We start from the raw sequence: 13,911 nt of genomic DNA on the forward strand, positions 1-13,911 counted from the left end.
AGTGACGGGAAAAAGTAGAGAGGGACTTATAAGCAAATAATAAAGGCTAAAGGTTATCTTTATCACCATTAAGGTCGTTAAATACTACGTGTCAGGCACTCTGCCAACTGCTTTCCATGCTTTCCCTCATTTCCTCTTTGCAAAGACTATTATTACCTCCATATCTCAGGTGCATAAACCGAGGCTTGGAGAGTTGACTTGCCCAAGGACACTCAGCTAGAGAGCTCCTATAGGGCTGTGCAGCGACTCCAAAGTGGGGGTAGCAGCCACTGGCGATATTACAGCTCCAGGAGACAGACAAACCCATTGAATCCCGCCTGTGAGCTCTGCACCCATGCGAGCTGGCGCACGATCTGGCCCGCGCGGCCCCGCGCGGCCCCGCGTTCCCGGAGACGTTTGGTCACGTGACCACGGCCCCGCCCCTGTCGGCCCCGCCCTCTCCCGCGCTCCCTCCCTCTCTCCCTCCCTCCCCCTCCCTCCCCGGCCCGGTCCGGCCCATCCCCCTCCCCGCCGGCTCCCTGAGGCCCAGCCGGGTCGGGCTGCGGGCGGCCGGGTGCCGACGGCCGGACAGACGGGCGCACGCGAGGACGGACAGACGGACACACGGAGGGCCGCGGGCACGCACGGCCCGGGCCGGTGCTCCGAGGCCCGCCCGGGAGGGCTGGGGCCGCGCTCAGGTGAGGTGACGGCGACGCGGGCCCGTAAGGGGTGGGCCCGCTGGGCGTCTGCGGTGCCGGCCCGGCTGGCTCAGCGGGAAGGAGGCGCCGCCCGGGCCCGGCGCGGGAAAATGGCGCCGGCGGGCCGTGGAGCACGGCCCCTGTGCGGGCCCGGCCCGGAGCCGCCCCGCCCGCCGCGCTCGTGTCCCCGTCGCCATGTTGGGGAGCGGGCCCGGGGCCTGCGAGCGCGGGCGCTGGGGAGAGTTGTGGGTCCGGCAGGGTTGGGGAGGGTGCGGGGCACGGTGTCTGGGGCGCTGAGGGAGTGCTGAGCCAGTCAAGGTCTGCACAGGATGGCGCTCCAGGTCCGAAGAACTGGCGGGAGCCGGACGTGTGGTCGTGGCCGGGGTCGCGGAGAAGGAGCGTTGGGTCCAAAAGGAACCGGGGTCAGGATCCGTGGGGTTAGGGGTGCAGGACCTGGAGCTGGGTTAGGCCGTGGGACCCCAGGCTGGCAGGGTGCGGAGGGGCGTGGGATTTGAGTTAAGGCTGTCAGGGCTGGGACAGTTCTTTGCGGGGGGTGGTGAAAGGGTTGATTAGAATTGGGGGCCCTTTCGGTACTGAGGCGGGTATCAGATTGGGGTAGTCCGCAGAGTCGCGGGGCAAGTCCGTGTAACTTCCAAGGGACTGAGGACATATATGTCCCCAGGATCCTCCACTCCTTATTGGCGAGAGCAAAAGAAAAAAGTAAGGCTTTGATGAAGAAGAGAAGGGGGATTGAGGTTTGGGTGCAGGAGCTGGCCAGCAAAAGGGATGCAGAGTGGAACTGGTGTGCAAGATGAGAGAGAGCCTCCATCAACTTAGGGAGTTTGTGTCTTTAAAAGGAGGGACCGGGCTATTTGTGGGCGGTGACCCAAGGTGTCTTCCCAGGAAGGGGACAGCCCACTGTTTTTTAAGAGCAGTGTCACCTGGGGAGGTCATCAGAAAGGCATTATCGAAGCTGGTGAGAATGGTAAAGGAGTGAATGTGTAAAAACTACAAAGTCCTTGGATCATGTAACGATTGATTTCAGATCATGTAAGTGATTTTCGCTGAGACCCAAAAAGGTAAAGTTGACTTCTCAAGATCTTACCAGTAAATGGCAGAAGTAGTACTGGAATTCAGGCCTGTTGCCTCCTCATTCACCACCACACCTTAGAGGAATTTGCCAGGTGGGAGAAAAGTGTTAAGAAGTCAAGTATGGCAAAGAAGTATTAAGTAATTTATTTTATTTTTATGGTGAGTTTGTCAGTACAGAAACTGAGGGGGATACAGGAAAACTATAGGTAACCATCTGTTTGATCATTTCTAGTTCACTTCCATTGGTGCAAAGAAGTTATCTTCAGGATCCTTTTGACTTCTAACTTTGTAAAGTTTTAAGAGATGCTCCTTCTCTTCTAGGTGTTTGCTGTACAGCAAAGGGACACAAAAAGCCTTAAAAAATAACAGTGAGCAAGGGTAAAGACCCAGGATCTCTGTCATGACCAAACTTTTTTTTTAATTAATTAATTTATTTATTTTTGGCTGCATTGGGTCTTCGTTGTGCGGGCTTTCTCTAGTTGCGGAGAGTGGGGGCTACTCTTCCTTGCAGTGCGTGGGCTTCTCACTGCAGTGGCTTCTTTTGTTGCGGAGCACTGGCTCTAGGCGCGCGGGCTCAGTAGTTGTGGCTCGTGGGCTCTAGAGCGCAGGCTCAGTAGTTGTAGCCCACGGGTTTAGTTGCTCCGTGGCATGTGGAATCTTCCCGGACCAGGGCTCAAACCTGTATCCCCTGCATTGGCAGGCGGATTCTTAACCACTGCTCCACCAGAGAAGTCCCTATCATGATCAAACTTTAATTGAAGTTTGATCATGATAGTGAAGAGTTCAAAGTCCCCATGGCCATGAGAGAGTTCTCAGTCATGATATAGTAGTCCCAGGGCTCCCATATAATCAAAAAAGACTTTCAACAAAAAGGTTATGAGGATGTTCATAGCAATAAGATTTTCAATATATGTTCAATACCCTTATACAGCAACACAATTCATTTGTTTTGGGTCTTTCTAATGCAGGAAGGCCTAATCTTGTCTGTACCATGGGCCCCTTTAGCATCTAGCGAAGCTCATGAATCCCTCTCAGAATAATATTTTTAATTGCATAAAACAAAATACATTGGGTTATAGAGAAACCAATTATATTGAAATGCAGTTAACACAATATACAAATTGTGATATAGTAATATAGATAGGCTTCTTTTTTTGCGGTATGTGAGCCTCTCACTGTTGGGCCTCTCCCGTTGCGGAGCACAGGCTCCGGACGCGCAGGCTCAACGGCCATGGCTCACGGGCCTAGCCGCTCCGTGGCATGTGGGATCTTCCTGGACCGGGGCACGAACCCGCGTCCCCTGCATCAGCAGGCGGACTCTCAACCACTGCGCCACCAGGGAAGCCCTAGATATACTTCTTTATCAGCAAATTAAGAAATCAGATCTAGTGGTGGGTCTGATAATTATATCAGATGAACATAAATAATTCTTTAAGACATCTGCAATAACTGTAATATGATATAAAGATACCTGTGATTACTGTGGCAGAAGCACAGATACTGCTAATACCAGAATGGTTTATTGCCTACATTCATATTTGAAGAAAATGGTAACTTTCAGTTAGAGGTTAGTGAAAATAAAGAGGTAATTTTTTTTCCCATCCAAGTTCACAGACCCCCTCCCCACCCGCCCCTGAATTCTGTCTGTGGACTCCCATCTATGAACCCCAGGTTAAGGAACCACAAAGGATGTCTTCCATTCAACAGACATTTACTATGTGCCAAGATATCTATTATGTCAACCATTGTGCTAGACTCTGAGGAGTCAAAGGTCTTTAAGGCAGGGCAGGGTCTTTTCAGTTTGGATATTCAGTCCCATGAGAGAAGTGAACAAGTCAACAGTGGCAGTTCAGGATGTTAAATGCCAAAGGAGAGTTATCATAGGTTCTGAGGACACAGGTAGGCATGTCTTTCCTCTAGGAATCAGTGATGGCTTTGTAAACTAGTGAGACTTGAGATGTGTTGTGAAGGGTAGAGGAGTTTGCCGGATGCAGAATTGGAAAGAAGAGCTTTCAGGTAAGGGCATGCATTTTCAGGAAATGTAATTTAATGTGGTTGGAGTATAGTGTGTGTGTGAAAGAGTGGTTGGAGATGAGACTGGGAAGGTTGTTTGGAACCTGGTTGTGGAAGACCTTGCTAAGGAATTTGGACTGAATCCTTAGCTTTTAGAGAGGTATTCAAGGCTTTCAAGAAGCAGAGTTACGATGGGAGTTACGATGAGGTTTAATTTTTAGGAGGTAAATGGATGTGTTTTGCAGGTAGGGTAGACTGGGAGATCAGGGAAGAAGGAATGAGGGAATGAGGGCCTGAACCAAGGCAGAAGCTGTGAGCATTGAACAGAGTTAGAATTTTCAGGTATTTATATAATTACATTGTGAGTGATGAGAGAGAGGGGGAGTTTTTTAGATTCCTAGTTTGGGGTGGTGGCTGTCAAATAGGTTAAAAAAAAGGGTGAAAGGAAAGTGAGTAAGAATTGTCATAGATAATAAGGGAGAAGATGGTTTTTGGTAGAATAATAGACTTTTGGAAACCATTGCAAAGCTGTCAAGTGTGATGTCATTTATTGCTTGAGGAAATCATATGTGTCAACAGTGAAAGACTGGGAAAGTATTCCTAGAGTATAGGAAAATCATAGCTATCAATGTCAGGGGTTGGCAAACTATGGCCCATAGGTCAAATCTGTTCCACCACCTATTTATGTAAATAAAGTTTTATTTCAACACAGGCACACTGATTTACATATTGTCTTTGGCTGCTTTCACAGTACCAATGGTAGAGTTTGAGTAGTTGTGACAGAGAATATATAGCTCACAAAACTGAAAAATATTTACTTTCTGGCCATTTACCAAAGATGTTTGCCAGTTCCTGATCTGTGTGTCTGAATGTGGGACATTAAACTTCTGATTTACCATCCAATTCCTACATGAGAAGAAAAACCATCTTGACACTGTCTTTCTGGCTGGGTTCCCCATGCTCTGCATATCTGCAGCATGACGTAGAACCCTGAGTATTTTATTTTTATTTATTTATTTATTTAAATATTTACATTTATTATTATTTTTTAATTTATTTTATTTATATATTTTTGGCTACATTGGGTCTTCGTTGCTTCGCACGGGCTTTCTCTAGTTGCAGCGAGTGGGGACTACTCTTCATCGCGGTGCACGGGCTTCTCATTGCGGTGGCTTCTCGTTGTGGAGCACGGGCTCTAGGCATGCGGGCTTCAGTAGTTGTGGCACGTGGGCTTAGTAGTTGTGGCTCGCGGGCTCTAGAGCGCAGGCTCAGTAGTTGTGGCGCACAGGCTTAGTTGCTCCGCAGCATGTGGGATCTTCCCGGACCAGGGCTCGAACCCATGTGCCCTGCATTGGCAGGTGGATTCTTAACCACTGTGCCACCAGGGAAGCCCCCCACCAAGTATTTTATATTGGTCAGTGATGCCAAGGTTTACTGTTTTGGGGTCCACTGTGGCAACTGTGGTTAGTGCCAGGTTTTTACAGTTTAGACCTTGCTGGGGCTTGTTTTGTCATTTTTCTATTGGGTTGTCTTTTTCAAAAGATTTCTTTATATTTTCTGATTATTAATCCTTCCTTGGTTATACATATTACAGATACCATTTCCCAATTTGTTGCTAATCTTTTTAAATCTCTAAGCTGTCTTTTGTTAAGAAGTAGAGACACAGATGTAGAGAACAAACGTATGGACACCAAGGAGGGAAAGTGGTGGTGGGATGAATTGGGAGATTGGGATTGACATATGTACACTAATATGTATAAAATGGATAACTAATAAGAACCTGCTGTATAAGAAAAATAAATAAAATTCAAAAATAAATAAAATGGGAAAAAAGACGTTCTGAATTTTAATAAAGTCAAATTTATCTATCTTTTCTGCCCCCAAGATTTTGAAGTTATTCTTTATATTATCTTTTTGAATCTCTACTGTTTTGCCTTTTATGTTAGCTCTCTATCTGGAATTGACTCCTGTGTGTGGTGTGAGGTAGGGTCAGTTCATTTTTTCCTAAGTACAATTAATTTTCCCAGCACCATTTATTGAATGGCACTTATTTTCAAATTGTGAGCTCTTTTTTGGTGAAGTCTATCTAAGGTCCTGTTTCCAGCTCCACTGCTTGCTCATTGTGTACCTTGGACAAGTTGTATAACCTCTTTGTGCCTCAGTTTCCTTATCTTTAAAATAAGAATAATAGAGTTTTTGTCAGGAGTAAGTTAATTCATGTAATGTGTAGAACAGTGTGGCATCTAGAAAATGTTCAATAATGTTAGCTGTTGTTTAGCATTATTGTTCATTTCAGATTTCTAGGCACAGAGTGGAAGCTCAATATGCTCAACACAGTTGTAGAATTAATTTGGTTTTCAGGTCAAAACAGAATGGCTGACAGATAAGTGTTGCAGGAGATGCTTCCAAGTTGCTGTTTAATTTTAGCTGCTGCCTTAGACTATCTGCTGGAATGGAACTCCTCCCTGTAGTTCTTTGCAATCCTCACTACTCTCTTGCTTTGTTCATTTACTTTATCATCCTATAGGCATTTGATTTTCTGGTTCTAACTTTACCAAAGTTTTAAATATTACCTCTCCTAAACCAATAAATGACATACTGGGATATTGTCAGGATGGCCAGAAATTAACAAATGAGTTTGTGAGCAGGTAAAAACTAAAATCTGTTTCTAAGGCCGAATCATTCTTGGTCATAATGAATAAATTGATAATTGAAATTAAAAGATGAGATGAAATCCAAATCATTGAATATTTAGGCATCTACTGTGTGCTGAGTACTGTATTAGAAATTGCCACATTGGTAATAGAAGAGAAAACTAGTTGACCAGCTTTATGAAATACTACAGAAGAGATCTTTTTACTTGTGATATGGAGCTATTTTCCAAGAGAGCATTTGGATGACAGAGAGGAAATATAGGCATTTATTCACTTGTCAAACATTTATTGAACCCTACCACATACATTGCGCTAGAACTTTGCAGAATACAAGGAGTAATCTACCCAGGATTTCATGTGGGGTGTATATATAACATGTTATGGAGCTGGGGTATCAGAGGATGGCACCTCAGAGGTGGCCTTTAAGCAGGACTGCCAAAAACGGTTAGGATCTTCATACTTAGAGATGAGACAGTATTTTTACAGGCTGAGTGAAAGCATGAGTGTAGAGATGGGTGTTTAGGAGATAGCAAAGAGTCTAGTTTGGTTGTTGATCAGGACTGTCACAGGGCTGTTGTTGAAGTTGAGGCTGGAAATGGAGATTGAACAACAGCAATAATAATAGCAGTAGCTCTCATTTTTTACATGTGTATTACTTGCCAGATAATGTGCCAGGAATTTCATAAGTGGCATTTCATTTAATCCTCACCAACAACCCTGTGAGATAGGCACCAATTTTTATCCCCTTTTTATAGACAAAGAAACTGAGAAATAGAACTAACAATTGACAGAGAATGAATTTGGGTCTAGGCAGTCTAATTCCAAAGCCTGTATTCTTAGTCTCTGCATGCTATATACATGGAAGGCTTTGAATCCTTTTCAGTTCCAGGCTGAGAAGTTTGGAATTGTTTGACTAGGTAATGGGAAGTCATCTAAAGTTCTTGGCCATACGGTGACATAATGAAATCTGTACATTAGGAAAGTAAGCCTGGTCGTGGAGTGTAGGAGCAGCATGGGGAGAAAGGAGAGATGTGGAGCTAGTTTACTCGATCTCCTTCCTCACTAGATTGTTTGTTCCTATGGGCTGGGGCTATATCTCTCTGTCCGTCTCTCCCTTCCTTCAGCTCTGGTGTCTACTTATTGTGTTGTCTGGCACATTTATTTATTTCTAAAAATTTAATCTTTTTCTACCTTACCGTGTTCTAAAAACGACTTAAGGTCGCTGCCCAGGAGCTCAGTAAACATTTGCTGAGTTAATTAATAAATGACTAGAGGTATATATAGATGTGTACATAAAGGGAGTACTAAGGCTTTGTTGAAGGTAGTAAATGCAGCCTTATAATTTGGTGATAAGCTATGTTTATATATAGGCCCTATAAAAGCAAAAGGCCAGAACCACATCTTTTTTAACTTGTGAAGAATTGTATATTCTGTATCAGAATATTAACAATCAGTTAATATTAACTAAGTTAGAAACCCAAAAACTCATAGAAACAGAGAGTAGTATAGAATAATGGTGGTTGTCAGAGGCTGGGAGATGGGGGAAATGGGGAGATGTTTGTCAAAGGGTATAAACTTTCAGTTATAATATGAGTAAGTTTTGGGGATGTAACGTACAGCATGGTGACTATAGTTAACAGTACTGTATTATATACTTGAAAGTTGCTAAAAGAATAGATCTTAAATGTTTTCACCATACACCTAAAAATGGTAATTATGTGATGTGATGGATATGTTAACTAACCTTATTGTGATAATCACTTCTCTATATATGTGTATCCATCTCATTGTATACCTTAAACCTACACAATATTGTATGTCAGTTATATCTCAATAAAGCTGGGAGAAAAACCATGTCAGTTTTAATAATATTAATGATCACCAAATTCAAAGGTTATTCATACTTTAAATAGATATTTAGCTTTGTGTTCAGCATTAATCAGCTGCAAATCCCCCCATACGCAAAGAGGCAACAAGTCACCAGTAACCAGCTGCTTTACTGACACTGAACCTGTTGAATATTAGTTCCATAGTACCATTTATGTACATTTTCTAAAGATCAGTCAGCAGCAGTCTCTCACAGGAAGAAATACTCATTGCAAATTTGTGAATCAGATTCCTGTTTTGGATTTTACTTAGGGAAATTATTCATAAGATTAAGTCCCTTGCCATAATTTTAAATGTTATTTGGAAGTAATTCTGTGTCCCTTCTGTAAGATACAGACTTTAAAAATTCAAACATTTGGAGAAATTCAAAGACACTGGTTAACTACCAAATACCAGTAAAGGTAGGAAGATGTTAGGTAAACCAGCATTTGAGTAAACTTAATAAGACAAGTCAATGGACCTTAAATAGTGAATTTATTAAGTAAACATTCTTTTCCATTGTGGATATTAGCTGTCGGTAGTATGTACATATACGTGCATGCACATATCGATGTGAAATATATTGATATAATTAATATAAGTACATTTGAATTTAGAGATGTTTCCTAAAGAAAATGAACCTTCATCTGAGTTCTTTTAGGTTATGTTTAACTTTTCAGTGTATGTGGAGATAACTCATTCAGAAGCATTACAATCAGAATGAATAACTGTGTAGAAAAAGTCAGTATATGTTGACTGCCTACCACTGTGGAGGGCTGTATACAGTTGATTAGTTTCTACCTTCCAAGAATCGAATTCCTTTGGGGAAGTGAAGTGAACATAAAAAGAGGGGAAAGCGTGTTTTAAATGAAGTAGTACGTGCTGTGGGAGTCCAGGAGAGATCACTTCTACTTGGAGAATCAGGGAAGACTTCTAGAAAAGGTGGTGTATTAGTTTCCTAGGGCTGCCATAACAAACTACCACAAACTGGGTGACTTAAAACAACAAAAATTTATTCTCTCACAGTACTTGAGGCTAGAACCTGAATTCGAGGTGTCAGCAGGGCCACGTTCCCTCTGAGACTTCCATCAATTCTTTTTAAATTTATTTATTTATTTTTGACTGTGTTGGGTCTTTGTTGCTGTGCGCAGGCTTTCTCTAGTTGCAGGGAGCGGGAGCTACTCTTCATTGTGGTGTGAGGGCTTCTCTTGTTGCAGAGCACGGGGTCTAGGCGCACAGGCTCAGTAGTTGTGGCTCACGGGCTTAGTTGCTCTGTGGCATGTGGGATCTTCCTGGACCAGGGCTCAAACCCATGTCCCCTGCATTGGCAGACGGATCCTTACCACTGTACCACCAGGGAAATCACGAGACTTCCATCAATTCTTGACAATTCTTGGTTTGCGACTACATCACTCTAGTCTCTATCTCTGTTGTCACAGGCATTCTACCTGTGTCTCTGTCTCTGTGTGCAAATTTCTCTCTTATAAGGGCACCAGTCATATTGGATTGGGGGTCTACCTCATCTTAACTAATTGCATCTGTACTGATTCTATTTCCAAATCAGGTCACATTCTGTGGTACTGGGAGTTAGTACTTTAAATATCTTTTGGGGAGACAGTTCAACTTAAAACGGGTGACATGATACAGAAGTATTAAATTTAAATTTACTTATTAAATGGAAGAGTAAAATTGCAACGAAATGAGTTAGGGAAAAAAGAACCAGAGGAATGATGGACACAGGAAAGCATAAGGAATGTTTAGGAAATGAGATAGAGAAGTCTGGTTTGCTGGTATATTGAGGAGTTGTGAGGAGATGAAACCAGAGTATTGTATTGGGTCCTAGACATCAGATCTAGGATATTTGAATGCTGCTGAGTGGGTAGTGTGTGGCAGCAGTATAGCCCTGCAGAATTTTGAAATGGTGTATAACTAATTCAGACTTTGGATAATTAATGCAAGCTTTAGGAAGATTCTACGATCAGATGAACATGGATGAGTAGACACCCTAAAGAAAAACAGATGGTCAGTGATTTAACACACCCAGCCTCCCTCATTTGCCTATGCCAGTAACTTTTCACCAAGACCGTCAAGATATTCCTCATATGTAAAAAACAAAAATACCACAACAAATGAGAGTTTACTAGCCTCTTGGTCAGTCATCTGTGGGCATTGAGATACATCTGCTTTTTAAGATCTCTATTCTATTCAAAAGCCTCTCTATGGATTTAAATATTGATAATCATGTTGTTCTTCATTTTCTTTCAAATCTTTCTTCAAAATCACCTATTTTCCATCGTATTTTTTACCTCTTGATTTTTCTCTGAACGCTTTTCAGTTTTTCCATCTCTTTTTAAAACATCACTAATGGAAAGAATTGAGGAAGATTATGTACTATCCAAGCCAATGATACCTTCTTTTTCTGTGTCTTTTAAATGATAGTTATGTTGACTTTTGTCCACAATAGGACTGTATTCAAATTGTCAATATTCATTCAAATTGTGGTCAGCAGTGCTCAGGTGCTTTTCCTTATTTGTGCCCAGGCATTTCTTCCTGATTCTATATTTTCATTGCTTATATTTTCTCTAAGAGCATGTGTTTTCATGAAATTTCTAAAATTATGTTTAAATATTATAGACAAACACATAACGTCCTAGTCATCATATGCATACAGTCTTTTCATATAGTTTTTTTTTTTTTTTTTTTTTTTTGCGTTACGCGGGCCTCTCACTGTTGTGGCCTCTCCCGTTGCGGAGCACAGGCTCCGGACGCGCAGGCCCAGCGGCCATGGCTCATGGGCCCAGCCGCTTCGCGGCATGTGGGATCTTCCCGGACCGGGGCACGAACCCGTGTCCCATGCATCGGCAGGCGGACTCTCAACCACTGTGCCACCAGGGAAGCCCTCATATAGTTTTTTATAGTCTTCTTTCATTTGGCCTTATATTGATATACTTTTCCACATGTCTATATAGTTAACATTTTTAATGAATAGATAATAAAGTTTAAATACTCCCTGGTTATTTGGCATTTGTATGATTTCCAGTATGTTTTTATTTTTGATTTGCAATTCTAAATTATACTGCTGTAACACCTTTTTATAACCGCCCCCCCGTAATTTTTTTCTTAGAGTATGTTCCCTAAAATAATTCAGTTAGGTCTAAGGATATCACTTTTTAGCCATATTGTTATTCTGTAGAACAACTACCAGTTGTTAATATTAGATTTTATAATTTTTTTCTTCTAGTATAATAGTGGTGTGTCACAGTTTTGTGAGAGTTTTGATATTTTAAATGTTTTATTATGAAAAATTCCAAACATACCAAAAACACACTACCAGAAATAGTACAATGAACACCCTTATTCAGCATGTTGCCATATGCTTACTTATATACTTATTATGTTAAGCCTTTTAAAAATAAAGACATTGGACTTCCCTGGCAGTCCAGTGGTTAGGACTTGGTGCTTCCAATGCCAGGGGTGTGGGTTCGATCCCTGGGTCAGGGAGCTAGGATCCTGCATGGCGTGTGGTGTGGCCTCCAAAAAATTTTTTTAAAAATTAAAAAAAATAAAAATAAAATTGGCATCATAGTATTATGCCTTTAAATACTGTAGCATGTATCTCTTACAAATAAGAACATTTTCCTACATTATCACAACACCGTTATCATACTGAACAAAATTATCATTAATTCCTTAATGTTTCTAACATTAAGTCTATATTTGTTTCTCCAGTTGTCTCCATAATGACATAACTGCCTGGTTCAAAGTGGAATCAAATTAAGAACTATGCATTGTATCTGTATGTTGCTGTTTTTGTAGTCTTTTTTTTTTAAACCTAGAACAATTCTCATTTCTTGTCTGCTTCCTCACCTTTTTTCCCCCCATGGCACTGATTTGTTGAGATCCGAGCAGTTTTCTTGTTGTATGTCCCACATCCTGGATATATCTGATTGTTTTCTTTTTTAAAACTTTATTTATTTATGGCCGTGTTAGGTCTTCGTTGCGGCACGTGGGATCTTTGTTTACATGCGGGCTCTTTTTTTTTTTAATAATTCCATTTTTTTTCTTAATTTTTATTTTATCTTATTTTTGGCTGTGTTGGGTCTTCATTGCTGCATGTGGGCTTTTCTCTAGTTGCGGTGAGGGGGACCTACTCTTCTTTGTGGTGCGTGGGCTTCTATTGTGGTGGCTTCTCTTGTTGCAGAGCACGGGCTCTAGGCGCATGGGCTTCAATAGTTGTGGCACGCAGGTTCCATTGTTGTGGCTCACGGGCTCTAGAGCTCAGGCTCAGTAGATGTGGCGCACGGGCTTAGTTGCTCCGCGGCATGTAGGATCTTCCCGGACCAGGGCTCGAACCCATGTCCCCTGCATTGGCAGGCGGATTCTTAACCACTGTGCCACCAGAGAAGCCCTACATGCGGGCTCTTAATTGAGGCATGCATGTGGGATCTACTTCCCCGACCAGGGATCAAACCCAGGCCCCCTGCATTGGGAGCACGGAGTCTTGACCACTGGACCACCAGGGAAGTCCCTTAACTTGTTCTTTTGTTGTTGTATTTCCCTAAACTGGAAGGTTTAAGACTTGATTAGATTCTAGCTAAACATTTCGGCAAAAATATTTAATAAATACTCTTTACATTGCATCATATCCTGAGGTGCATAAATGTCTTGTTGTCCCACTATTGATGATAACTTTGATCATAGGGTTAAGGTTGTGACTGCCAGATCTCTCCATTGCGAAGTTGCATTTTTTTCTTTTGTGACTATCAATTTTTTTTAAAATTTTTATCAATGATGAGTATTTTTCAGTCTTGTTTGAACCAGTTTTTCATATCATTTGACCCTTTGTTCAGTGTAGATTTGATATTTTCAAGTTTGTACTATATATTTTTAAATTTTATACAGTGTAATAAAGAATGGTGCGTTGTTATAAAAGATAAATTTCAAGTTTCAACATATAACTAAAATCAAATGTAATTTAACAAAAAAAAATAAACCTTACATATTGCAAATATGTAATAGAGGGCATTTCTTTGACAGAATTTTGTGATGAGTCACGTTTGCTATTTTAAAAATCATTCTAGGGACTTCCCTGGTGGCGCAGTGGTTAAGAATCCTCCTGCCAATGCGGGGGACATGGGTTCAATCCCTGGTCTGGGAAGATCCCACATTGCCATGGAGCAACTAAACCCATGCGCCACAACTGCTGAGCCTGTGCTCTAGAGCCCGAGAGCCACAACTGCTGAACCCATGTGCCACAGCTACTGACACACGTGCGCCTAGAGCCCATGCTCCACAACGAGAAGCCACCACAATGAGAAGCCCACATGCCTCAACGAAGAGTAGACCCCCCTCACCACAGCTAGAGAAAGCCCATGTGCAGCAATGAAGACACAATGCAGCCAAAAATAAATAAATTACTTAATTTTTTTTAAAAAAAGCATTCTAAGCAGGCAAAAATTGAGAAACATAAAGGTCTTGAATAAAAGATTTCTCTTTTTCTTTTTGAAATGGAGATAAATCCTGAATTCATAAGTTGTTTTACAAACCCACCCCAGAAGCACTCAGAATTTATTTTTGTTTCTTGTCCTCTTGAGTGTTTCATTTGGCTG

The 13,911-nt window shown here is 41.9% G+C and overlaps 1 protein-coding gene across 7 annotated transcripts in view; it reads left to right on the forward strand.

Moving 5' to 3' along the window:
• Positions 1-266: 266 nt before the first annotated feature.
• NCOA6 (nuclear receptor coactivator 6) overlaps positions 267-13,911 on the forward strand; it is a 97,538-nt gene continuing 83,893 nt past the window's right edge. For all 7 annotated transcript variants that reach the window (XM_079946512.1, XM_079946511.1, XM_079946513.1 and 4 more), the window contains exon 1: positions 267-677. The gene's annotated coding sequence lies outside the window, so the exon portion shown is untranslated. The remainder of the gene's footprint in view (positions 678-13,911) is intronic.

This window comes from Stenella coeruleoalba, assembly GCF_951394435.1.
Source record: "Stenella coeruleoalba genome assembly, chromosome: 15".
Taxonomy (NCBI): Eukaryota; Metazoa; Chordata; class Mammalia; order Artiodactyla; family Delphinidae; genus Stenella; species Stenella coeruleoalba.